General features: G+C 32.9%; 1 protein-coding gene across 1 annotated transcript in view; it reads right to left on the reverse strand.

Moving 5' to 3' along the window:
- LOC125051888 (aryl hydrocarbon receptor) overlaps positions 1–14,002 on the reverse strand; it is an 89,117-nt gene that overhangs the window by 38,096 nt on the left and 37,019 nt on the right. The window contains exon 2 of the mRNA XM_047652500.1: positions 6,051–6,241. The gene's annotated coding sequence lies outside the window, so the exon portion shown is untranslated. The remainder of the gene's footprint in view (positions 1–6,050; positions 6,242–14,002) is intronic.

Here is a 14,002-nt window from a genome sequence, read left to right on the forward strand (position 1 = left end):
GAGAATTTTTAAAATACTGTACCTATTTCTAATTAATTATTATTGGTATCCGAAATACAAAATAAAGTTCAAACATAATTTAATAGTTTTATACACTTATTTTAAATGTATTTTCTTGTCTATGCCTGAAACTTGATAAAAAAGCTCACTTCGTCTTATAGCATTGTTTCTCATTTGATTGATTTTTGCTAGACCACATTTCATTCAATCGTTTGAATTAATCGTTAAATGAAAAACAGTTAAATGTACTATAAATTTAACGAAGCGACAGTTAAATGCTTATAACCCTTTTTAAGCGATAACTTCTCAAAAAACAATATTTGCTTGTCATTCAGCGCTAAATTAAAGTAATGCCCTCTTTTAATTTAATAAAGGTGTAACCTTAATTTGATGTCAAGTAAAATTCGCCGTAAGGTCAAAAGGAGTTAGGGTTAAACTCGCTTGTCAGCGTCGTGAGTCCAAAGCAAAATTGATCTGATAAGTTAAAACACTTTTATAGCTTATTTTTATATTGTTAATGAATTAAATGTTTATTTTATTATTGGTTTGGTTGTCATGGTAACTTAGGTTATCGAATGTAAGAACTTCAATATCCACAACCAACTTTTCTTACAACACATTTTAAAGATTATTAGATAAGATTACATTATTGTAAAAATTTTTTAAAGATACTTACAAGCATTGCATAATACTAACTTAATAAAGTTAAAGATGGCGGAAGATGGCTTTTTCAAAAATGGAATGCTGAAGGAAGAGGGTAACAAGACGGCTTCAATACTGTCAATGATTACCAGTTCTGAGGTTACGAAAACGGAGGTTAAGATCTCTGTCACCGTTACATATCCGCCGAAACGCAGAGGCCATGTCGTCCCAGGAAGATCCGACCTCCGCCATCAGATTTAGACGAAGATCATCCAAAGCACAAATCGAATCCTAAACTGAAATGGGGGGCCATGGAACATTGATAATGTTTCAAGGGCTACTCGACCTTAACAGCTAATTTCTATCCATACAAACTTCATACAAGAGAAGTAAAAAATAAAACCAGTGAATTAATATTATAAACCTGCTTATTTGGGTCACCTACCTTATGTTGTCTTTTAAGGAACGGATGTCCCAAAATGGGATGTTGAAGTTCACCAAATAGTATGAAATATATATTTTGCATAATATTTTTTAATGTGCAAAGTACAAATTAGCTGTTCAAAATCAATGACGCGATAAAATGTACCAAAAAAATTATTCTATTTCCCTAGCTTTATGGAAAACAATAATCTTAGATAAGCCCGGTAATCCATCATGGCGTTGGCAATTGTTTTTAGTTGAGTGAACTCGATTAAATATTCTGATACGAAAAATATAATAGACGTGGCTCTAATGTGCTTTGGGAAATTGTTTTATGGCTTAGGAAAATGAGGAGACCATAAGATTAAATTTTCCTTGAAGACTGTCTATATTAGCGTGTTGTAATTATTCATATTGTTACCTTTTTTGAGTTGTGTGTATATTATTACTTTTTGTAACCGAAAATAACCATTACACATTTAAATACTGTTTTAATAATTTTTAGTTATGGTATCATAACTAAAAATTATTAATTATTTATTGTTATTTATTAAATAACAGCACCTTATAATAATGCTTAATATAGATAACATATAATGTATAGTTCACAAGTCAGTTCATTTCACTTCAGCTTATTTTCTCGCTTTAAACTTGTATTCTTCTTATTTAAAAATAAGCAAAAGAGAAAACCGTATAAAGGAAAACGCTTTTTCCATTGCTTTCTGACATGCTACTAGTTTAGTTTTTTATTGATTCCACGGCATTGGCCGTCCGTATGTGAGTGCGTAGGTCAGATAATAACTGGATCTAGCAACCAAAAAATTTATCCCTCTATATGAGTGATAGTTACGATCCCGTACAGGATGCAAGTTACCTTAGCTATACAACGATATTGGGGGTTTGGGAACGTACCCCTTCTGTATTTATAAACATTTTATAAGCTATATCAGTTTATACATAACATTATACAAAGTATTCAACGGAGCTTTGCCATCAATAAATCGCTGTAAGGCATCGAATTAGCATCAAATCGATAGAGTTCCTTCCGGCCGTGCCTTGTAGAGCCAGGCACTGTTTGATCAAACAAATACACCGTTACGATTTCCATATAAGAAATAATTCTTAAGGGTTGCGGAAGTAAATATATGACTATTTGTTCATAAACAAACGTAGATGGTTGTTCTATTGAGTAAGATTTTGTACTGTAAAAGTCAAGGAGTTTTTGTTATTATTAACACTTATTTTTGACTTAACGGATTTTGATTCTATTTTTTACTTGTTAAGGAGTTATGTAAATTATGTATCTATACGGCATGTATGTACGACCCACGCAGTCTAATATAAGATATTATAGTATAGATGTGTGGTGGCGATTGGTGAACTATGTCAACAATTATTTCTATTTTTGAATATAAAGTAGCTTAATTGGATGTGCTATAGGTTTGAAGCTAATTCTAAAGTCAATTTGATAAATATATGTAATTATCTTAAAAACAAATGCAATCTGTAAATAAAGTTAAAATAATATTTCCGACTAATTAGAGATATCGATTACATGTTTTTCAAATTATACGAGTACCTTTGAAATATTTATTCTTTTGATAGATTTGTTACGAATCCTGCTACATTTGAACAGTCTCACTCATTCTCCCTTTTAACTATCTTTATTTTTTGTTTTTATATGAACACAAAATCTGACTTAATAGACCACTATATCACCAAACGTTTATAACGATCGTTATCCTATCAATAACTTATCATTGATTAGACATTTAATTTTAAGAACAAGCGATTCATTCGATTTGTAATTGGTCGCGTAAATCTTCCCTACTTTGCATACGTCCGCTACCACAGCGTATATCACAATGTGAGTTATGAACAGTCTTTATAATTTTATATCGAACGAAATTCGAATATAAAAAGCAGTAGGGGGCGATTGGTTAACGAAAAGCAGTGTTACTTAATGTACAGATGAGCACAAAAGGGTAACTTTTGTATAACGATTTTAATATCGACGAATTCCCGCGATTTTATTTGAAGTAACAACGTTATTTTAAATAAAATCGCGGTTAAAACTTCTACGTTTTAGTTAACTTCATAAGACTTTATGAATAAACGGTTAATTACAAAATACTAATACATAATCATATATTTGATTATAATGAAAGGTTGATTAAAACCTGCACAGCGTAGAGCCGGTGTATCGTCGGCAGTTATAACTAAAGATATATTAATCTTAGTATTTACATTGTTTTTTAAATTAATAAAAAAACAATCCTTACTTCTCACAAAACCATAACTGTCTGATTTTTTAAATATATTTCTGTAATTGGCTTAGAATGTATGTACACAGACAATGTCAAAAGGTTAATCACACCGCAACCTTATGCACGATTTTGTACATGACTGTACTATAAAAATATCGATAATTCTAATTAAACCGATTGTTGAAGCATCGATTACACGTTCGACTTGTGCCGTAAAGATTTCGCCGCGACGCCACAGGACTCTGATAGTTGAGATTTTAAAATATTTAAATTCGATACCCGAGCGGTAGCACCGTAAATAACTTGATTCTCAGAAGGTACAGTTTGTTCCAATAATCAATGTTTACGATTCTGTAAGTGCACGGTAATTAGGTTATGAAATTTTGTATTAAATGATCGAAGTATTCATACTGTTGGTTCATGTTATTTGTTGATTTTCCTTTAGTCTTTTTAATCCATTTACCATTTACGATACCTAGAACAGTAGCACTATTTTTTGCTCACCTGATGTTACGTGATAACTTGGAAACTCTCAATGTCAGAGGGCTCGCGAGTGCGTTGTCGGCCTTTTAAGAATTGACACGCTCTTTAGGTACTTGAAAAAACGGAAATAGCCAGAAGTGGTTCCATATAGTGAAAAACTGCCTTAAAAACGCTCACGTTATGGAAAAAGATGATGAGTTTTAAAAATATTAAACTTCATAGTTTCTTTAGTAGAAAGCCTTTCCATATTTTATGTAACTACTTGAGCTGTAAGATTATTTATGTAAACATTTTCTCAAGTACTGCCAAATGCGGATTTAACCCATCGTGAATCGTAAGATTTACGGCTGGTTAGCGTTCTAATGCAGACAAAAGTTATCGAAAAACCGTGTGGAGCGCTTCCGAACTAAAGGTACCTACTCACGCAGTCTAACAACTGACAGGCCATAGTGGAGATGTTGTACCTACATATCTTTAGGAGTTGCAATAATCGCGTCATCATTCGAAGTATAGCCGAAGATTACAACTGCCGCTACAATTAATAAAAACTTAAGTATCACGAGTGAGAGTAAGATTTTTAAGTGATATGAGTATTCCTATATTCACTTTGATTAGTGCGAGTGCTAGTGATTAGTAATTGAGGATGATTAGTGCAGGTGAGTAGTGCAAGTAGTGTCCAATTCTTGTTTAGTGTCTTTTTTAAGTAAATTTAGTTTTTGATAGCTGTCGATCAGTAGCTTTGGACGAACATCGATAAGCGCGCTTACAACTGAAAGAAGTATTAAATGCGGTACTATCTGAAACCGAAGAAGTTTTGGAAGCTGAACTTTCAAGACCAAGAAAAGTATGGGTTAGAAAATGGATTAATACTATAATAGAATACTTATTAAATATTTATTCATAAAGCATTAATACCCTTGTGACTTGCAATCACTGTATCTAAGTGTAACTAGCAACATTGTCTAATACAACTAAGCTATAGACTTCGAACTTAAACCACCATTAAGTATTTAATTGGATAAATTAGAGTCGTGACTCGTGTTTAAAACACGCAGATGTAATGATAAGAAATCTAATCATTCGCTAACTCCCGTATCGATTTCGTTACGAGAATCAGGATCGAAATATTATTAATACATACAGCCTATAATAAAATTGCCTGACGGGTTTACGTGCTGTGGCTCACATTTATAAGTAATCGAATACATTGGTATGCGATCGGTTTTACAATCGAATATCCTTAGAGCAAATGAGAGGGCTTATTGGGGATAATGTAATTTCCTTTATATTGGCTTTTAATTATTTAAACTTGTTACATCGAATGAATAAAAAATAAGATAAATTGTAAGGGATGCAACGGGCGGCCTTATCGCTAACAAACTCTTCCAAGCAACCTTAGTAAGGAAAAACATTTTTTATTATTAAGGTTTAATAGGCTTTTGAAAGTCTTAAGAACTAAGTGACGTAGAGTGGTAATAATGGTTATGGTAAATAATATAAATATATAAAGTATATAATAAAATATATAAAGTGTTAATTAGTTTATTCATATAACAAGGAGAGATGTAAGAAGATCCTATTAGGCTATTCTTTGAAAGTCTGAGAATAATTCGTAAGACAAACCTTGTGCTTTCAGTCACTTTAAGTTTTATTATGTTAAGAGGTTGATTTTTGTAATCGTTGTACAAATTGATTGGTATCAACATTCATGATCGAAATGATTACAAATGCAATAGGTTTATTGCTAACGACAAAGATGTCATGTGGAACATGGTGTACTGGTTGCAGCTCCTTACAAACGTTGTGTAAAACAAAAAACTTGGCAATTAAAAAGAGTGGCGGAGAGTTTATTGCCAGTTCTTCTCTTCCGTTCTACGCCCTTGATTTGAGAATTGGCATTAAATGTTAAATTAGAAGCATTTCATATATATTCTTTTTTGGCGTTCATACGTGTACATTGTGTTACCTATATGAATAAATTATTTTTACTTTTGACTTTGACATTTGACAAGCGACGTCTTCCAGGCAACCCTCGTACAATAAAAAAAAAGAAATAGTAAAAGTACAGCGCGTAACTAACCACAAATAAAATTATAAATAACAACGCAGAATTATACTACTACTAATCTAAAATCAAAACCTTTATCTTATAAATCACATTAAATTCTATGTTTCTTAAGGCACTGTATCTTAATTTATCAATTTGGGCAAAGCTTTTGAGAAAGTCTAACTGACCTTGGAAGTAACTTTTGGTGCGCAAATAGCTGACAGACAGTCGCAGGATGGAGAGGCGGTCCAGCTTGCTGAGGATGTTCTGTTCGAAGGGCAAGAGGGAGGCCAGGGTGTCCAGCTCTGCGTTGAGACGCTCACGATGTCGTTTACTGGGGTTACTCTTTGTGACGCCGTCTTTTGATGGAGGTTTGATACTGAAACAAAAAGGTTTATAGATTATTCTTTTGTTTTCATTGTTTTTATTTATATTAAAAAATAATTAAATAATCCCTATAAGGGATGCTTTAATATTATTAAATGTACGTCTATTGGTCATTATCACGTGTTATCCTAATTGTGTAGTCCGCAACGCAACTTTGCTAACTACAGAAAAATATCCTGCTTATAAAAATTTGTTAATTGCATTCATTAAAGAACTTTTTCGTCACTTTCTCTATAATTGTGTTTGCGCTATAATGAAAATTGACAATAATAAGTTACAAATGTGCGTTTAGATTTTAATTAGTATGATGATGACATCTGAAAATATCAAGGTTATATCTGATTATCGTCAGAAAAATGACGGTTTTCATAAGTATTAATGTCGAATATCTAGAATATAAAAATAAATCATACAAATAATTAAATTTATTGATTCGCATTATAGGTTAAAAAATATTAATTAAACAGCTTCGGAACTTTTGCAGTAATTGTGGAATATATGCTTATGAAATAAAATTGTCATATATTTTTAATAATAACATTAACAAAATTGTATCTACCATTAGGGGATGATATGTTTGATCACTATGTCTTCGATCCAGTAGCTAACAAGGATCGAGTCACGCGAGTCTCGCAATAACTTATGCAAGCTTATTGCGCCTTCGCCATGTAATTGTTACGGGGAGGGGTACCTAATATTTATTATTTTATCAATTTTATTTCTACGTAAAAAATTCTCGCTCGTACGTTGAAGAAACTCATCGTGATGTCAAAGATGGACTTCTGATTATTTGCCTATTAAGAAAATTAAATCACGAAATAGATCAGAGTCCCAGAGGTTGTAATGCCTTTTTCTAATAATGTTTTATTAGTAATCATAACAATAACATATACAGTATTAACAATTTTCTTAACATAGTAATAATTATAATAATTAAAAACTAATAAAAAGAAAACTGAAACAAGTATAAAAAGTTTGGTCCCATTGTACCTTTAACGCTGACAGAACATCCTCGCTGTATTGCGATACTTATTCGTTGAAAGCAAAACTCCAGCCCTGCGATTCTGTAACTCACTTTTCGAACTCACACAGCGGCTTTCGCATCGGCGGTCGCTCTCAAATCAGTCGTGAAGCAGTCATTTTATGATTTGGCATCCGAAAACCACTGTGTGAGTTAAAAAAGTGAGTTACAGAATCGCAGGGCAGCTCTGGGGTTACCGGTACTATCTACCAGGCGCCAACTTAAATTAGCGAGTGCATTTATAAGATTGACATACAGAGAGGATAAAACTGTTTTTATAATCTGGAAAACTATGTAAAAGAAAATGCTAGTCTCTCTTCAAACAAACATTTAAATAACATCTATATTACGACACGGCGGTGATCTATTAATTAACATTCGTTAGCGTTAAATTACAGTTTAAATATACAAAAGGTATTTGTTTTTGTTAATTTGTGTTCACATCTCGGTCGGATAGGAGAGCGTTAGCTATAGACATGAATAGAGTCGTCATTCCTTCTTATTAGATCAATTTAATTCAATATCTCCTTTCTTTTTTCCTGTCTTATGTTAATAAACAGTTTTAGTCTTAAACAGTATTCTTATCTTAATTCAATGGTATTTTTGTTTGTTCACTAGAGTTTAAGTTTTATGATAATTTTATATTTCGTATCTTTAGTCGGGACTATATGACTCTTGAGCGCTGTCAAATATTTGACATATTTTTAGATTTGACATATTTATTTTATCTTCATACAGAAAAAATGCTTTGACAGTTCTTTAAACTAGATTTAAGTTTAATTTACCGTTAAGAGTTATTTGCGTTTGTCACTATCATCTACACTATCTACTGTACCTTTCACACATCATAATCGGCTTAATTATCTAGTGTATCGTAGTTTCCTGGAACTGGAGGAACTTAATTCTCTCTCCTCAATCTCAGTATGGGTTAATAAGAAATGGTATTTACTAAAATAAAAGTTTTATTTTTATAACTGTATATTCATCTATTGTTGCAATTATTGATCATCAAACTATAAACTTAAAATATAAAAACATCATAACGTTATATGGATATGTTAAAGAGTTGATTATGTCACATTTTATATTAACATAAGTCACTCATAAATGATTACTTGTTTGTAAGTTTGACTTAACTTTTCCAATTATTTAACGGCCCCATATCTTTCCCTATTCGAAATTACTGCATACATTTGGACATTACTCATTGCCGCCCGTCGTTTTTGTTGATTTATTCAAAGTATCAACGCGCTTCGGCTCTTTGATACTTTTCCGATACAAATTACGTACGTACTTAATAATTTCCTTCCAAAAATACCTCATATTTTGTTGACATAAGGTTTGAAATAGCTTGCTCGTACCTTGGGCTGTAATCAATAAATCAACACCGATTATTTCTATAAATTGTAACTCGATTAAGTTATAATCGATGTGCTGTGTAATGTATATTATACGTAATCTGTCAACGGCGAAGTAATATTTCACTTCTGGATATTTCTAAGTCACGTGAACCTAGCTCCAAGAACATGCACTGAAATTTCCGACACATCTACTATGTATAGAAATACATTCTCAATATTATAATCAATAGGAATTCTAAAATAACCAAATGTATGCAAACTCAAACTCAAAATATTTTCATGTAGGTATACAAGTAGACTTATGAATTGTCAGAAAGAAGTAAAATTAATTGTAAATTTACATTTACTACCAGTTCGCAAGTCAAGGGCGTAGAGCGGGTAAGAAGAACTGGCAAGAAACTTTCCGCCACTCTTTTTAATCGCCAATTGTCATACAAATTGTTTGACAACTGGAGCAATGGTTAGAGCAGTGTTGGTCTCGTGGCTAAACCGTGCGACGCTCATGAAGCCCTACTTTCGATCACGGATCTGAACCAATAAAATCGGCATGCCTCTTCCAAAAATCGGTCATATGTGTCAGACAATTCAAAATTTCATCAACATCACCTTGATGGCTGGAAGTCTTCGACAGTCCGTTTCACAAGGCACTCTTTTTCGAACTAGCGAACTGTGGAATCGATTCCCGGTGGGGTCTTTCCTGAGAAATACGATCTCCAACTATTCAAAGTTAGGTTGTACCTACTCCTCCCTCAAAGGCCAGCAACGCTCCCACTAAAAATGGGTGTCCATGCGATGACTGCCCTTTTTGGGCGTCACGTAGGCTGTATTGCCTCCCTATTAAATAAAAAAAGACAAAAAAGCCTTTTCACCTTGTCTATAAAATAAATGATCAAAGACACGGATGCAATCCAAGACTCATACTGTATTTTATTATAATTCAAATGTGACATTTTGTATTAAAAACGTTGCTCAAAATATTTCATTTGTAATAATATTGTTATTTGTTACACAAATTATGCGAACAAATGACGTATACGTCATACTATAAGTCACTCCTACGATTGATCTTTGGAAAATAGAAATTAACTACATTCAACTCAAAATATTACACTTGAATACTTTTAAAAGAAATTCCTTTAAGCGCCAAACAAATTTAAACGTTTAAGGTACCGTTAAGACAACGATAAGACTAGGGCTATTAAATGTTCATCAGACGTAAAAATTACACTAAATTAGGTTTAAACATGAGAAATCGGTTTTGTTTAAACTTCTTGTGGGGTGCTGTCTCACTTTGATTTTAATAGATTGTAAATAACTGTTGCTAGTAAGTACTATGTATAATAGATTTTAATTACGGCAAAATAAGTGGTAATTAAATTTAAAAAAACCAGTGGCGTACAAGCCAAGACAAATCCTCGATTTTTGTATTTGTTTCGTGACATTTTTTAATAGATGTGGTCTTCTGTGTCTGATACACACACATACACTTTTTAGGCCTAAAACATGCTGGTTTTCCCACGATGTTTTGTCTTCGAGTGTTAAATGCACATAGAACTGTCCATTGGTGAGCAACCGGTGTTCGAACCTACGATCTCAGTCATGGTAGTCGTACGCTTAAGCCACCAGAACAACTCTGCTTTATATGCTATCTCTATCATACTGACTCTCTGGTATCATACCTAATGCTTTGTACCGACTTCAAAAGCCCTTATTAAAAAAAAGTGTGCGTGTGTACAAAGTAGGTACACGTGTCAGAAGTGAAACTTCTTTGGCAAACTAATTTTTAACTCTTGTTCATATTTAAACAAATCTAAAACTTGATTTTCGAGACTTAGAGGGAGGGAAAAGGGAAGATATGTTAGGAATGAATTTAATTGTCATTAAAATATTAAGTGTCCAAAATTTATACAAATATATTTCTTCGATAATAAAAACACGTGGCATTTAATTTTAAGAATATAATTTCTAGAAGGTAAATTCACCCTTCTCACTCTCACTCAATCGGTCTCAATCTCTCCCTTTTCTTTGACAAAAACGCTGCACATTTTCGTGACGCTAATATTATTATTATTGCGTTTCATCCGTATAAATTTTACCCTCATGCGCCTAAAGAAGTTTCACTTCAAAAATTAATTGTATTACAGCTATTTAAATTCCGTCATTAGGCATCTGTCATGTGCTTTATAATAACAGCATTTCATGAAACTGGTATGAACTACTTAGAACCTACGTGACGTATCAGCTAGACAATGTATCGTGTAAGATAAAGGTACTCATGACGTGACTGGCAAGATTCGTTTTCGTCGGGTCGCATGTCGACACGACACCCATTGAATGTCTCTGCCCTTGGTCAATGACTTGTTTGCAACTGTAATTATTATGACGGCTCTGACTGCAAGAAACAATTTCATGAGGATAAGTCATGCATTCGACTTAACTGTATGTGTCTCGACCGTGGTCTGGGCTTAGGAAACTGGCCACAGATTTAGTTCAAACTTGTGGCGCTACAATCTTTTTGAAGTGAAACTTCTTTAGGCGCATGAGGCTAAATTTTTTACAGAACGTCACGAAGATGTGCAGGGGGTTTTCGAAGAAAAGGAGAGAGCGATTGAGACCGGTTTGCGAGAGAGTGAGAAGGGTGAATTTATAGAAATTCTATTTTTAAAATTAACATTTCCTAAAGAGAATTTATGACATATTAGTATTTTATATTTTATGAAAAATAATATATTGAAATCTCAAATGACGTGACACTTCACTTCTGACATGTGTACTTTGTACGCACGCACTTTTTTTTAGATGTGGGCCTTGAGATCATGTGAGCCTGACAAGTTTCGTTGACTTTTTGTGTCTAACGCATGGCGATTTCCATACAATGTTTTCCTTCACCTTATGAGGGAGTGTTAAATCATCATCATCATCATCATCATCATGAAGCTACTAGACCAACAATGCTCTAAGGCAGAGTAAGTATTATATACATTTATACTGTGGAACTTTGTCTTTTGGTAGAACTGTGATGGATGTTGTACGGTTACATACAAGTAGGAAATTGTCAGTGGAATGTAGTAGTTTTCCTCTTACATGCTTTTAAGATTATTAAGTGTTTTAAAGGCGTAGATAATTAAGACTATAGACTAGGGTTAGGGTTGGTGGACTCAGTTTCCGCAATTTAGCCAGCCCAGCTACTTCCAGAAGCACAGAAGTCTCCTGGGCACTTCACAGGCTTCCCGGAGCGACTTCACTGTTCCGAGGATTTCTGCACGTTGATTAGCCACAGCCTCGCATTCCAGGACTACGTGGGTGACTGATTCCTCTGCGCTGACACAGCCTGACTAAAGACTAATTACGCATCATGATGGTAATCACACATCTTTGGTTAGATTGGCGAGCCAGTCAGCCTAGCAGCCTATGTAGAATCTGATTACCTGCTTGCCTTAACAATTATTCCGTTATGTGTTTATACACCTACAAAAACGCAGCTATTAATACATACAACGAAGTCTAGATAGCTCTTATTTAAAATATTGTCTCGTCGATACAGAAAAAGACGTTTCCATGGAAAACTTTGATATTTTGAAAATAGAACCCAAGTGTAAATGAACCTTAACACGCACACATACAGCCAGTCGACAATGCATTACTTGAGGTACATAGCGTATAAAATTGTTACGATTTCTCTCTTTACATCGTAATTTGACCACCCATAATTCAGATGCTGTTATAAGAAAAAATTAACAAGTTACGACATAGAGCCTGTGTTTACAAATGCGTCCGCCCTCAAAGCTATAATTATAAATATATTAGTGGGTTCAACGAACGGAAGGGTGAAGGCCAATTTAGCCTTTGTTTAAGGCCATATATTTTGGCTGTTAGTCGCTTTACTATAACCACCTATAAGAATTAAATAGGTGACGGACAGAACTTAGGTTGACTCTGAAATCATGTGTATTTAGTCTAAAGATTTTAATTATGAATATTGTTTAGTTTTTTGTAATGTTTCTTTTGTTTAATAATTGGTTTGATATTTGTATGATCTCTACATGTGTGTCATGTTTGCCTTTAAGTGCTTGTCACATTAAAAATTGTATTTTGTGTTTGTTTTTACCAATGTGTCAGTGTGCCGAGCGTTGGCAAGCTTTTTATCTATAAAAAATGCGGTATTTAACCATTTTCCTTAATAACATTAACTTTAATTCGCTAAAATCGTATCCCTGTTTACCGACAGACTGCCGACCCGTCGCCAGATAGCTCTTGAAAGATGCCGTGGAGGGACCTACGCGATTACAAGTGTCCGATTCTATAGTGGTAGCGCGAGATCGTCAAAGACTTCTCTAGGCTAGGGTCTAGTGTCGTAGGCTTAGGCTTACGCAGTAGAAACTAAAACGTACAAAATAATTCAGATATAATTAAAAACCTAATATTCAGAGAAGTGCACACTTCTAACCATCTAATTATAAAATTATTTAAGAATGTAAATTAATCCTAAATAAGCAACGATTTTTAATTACAGATAATCTATTGTACTGTCAGAATATTGGAATATTGATAGCCTATTAATTGTATTTTGCTGATTATATGAATAAGAACAATGAAAATTTATTTATGTAGTATTATAGACAAAAAATAAAATTTATCTTTTACGTTTTATAATTTTTTGCATAGGCCAATTTATAAATTTAAATTCAACGATATTTCGCGTCTTATAAAATTGCCTTATATAGCTAAGCGGATCAGAATGGTTTGTGTTAAAAGCAAACTTATTATAACTGTATCAAAAGTTACTAAAACATACTTGTTGGGAATGAAGAACGCAAATAGATAATTACTGAAGTATCTTGTCATTAATTATATTTTAAATCTTATTACTTAATTTAAAAGTAATTAAATCAAAATATTTTCGTTAAAATAGGTATATATATATTTTTAAGAGCGTACTGATTTCTAAATTTTTTTATTATTTATTTAATTGTTATTGAGTTTTACCCACTTAATAGACATTTATTTACGTCTATGATTTATCCCATGGGTATTTGTGTCAAAATTTTATTTAAATGAATAATTTGGAGGACGCTTCTGATTTTTATTGTGAAAGTAAATTTATAGCGTTCATTATCAGAAAAACTAACATGCTTGAAAATGTATTAGTTTTCTATACTTTTATGACATATTGTGACTTGCCATACAATGGCCGTAATTGTGAGAAAAATAAAAAATTACCTCTAAGGTTAATTTTTAAAAAATGTCCAATAATAAATACAGCCCACACATTCTCAACCAAACAAGAAGCAAAAATCACTCTTACCTAAAAGTATGAAGATTTACAATCGTTTGAAAATTTCCAGCAAGGTTCTGAAAATTTGAAACTTCC

Source organism: Pieris napi, chromosome 8 (assembly GCF_905475465.1).
Source record: "Pieris napi chromosome 8, ilPieNapi1.2, whole genome shotgun sequence".
In the NCBI taxonomy this organism is placed as follows: domain Eukaryota; kingdom Metazoa; phylum Arthropoda; class Insecta; order Lepidoptera; family Pieridae; genus Pieris; species Pieris napi.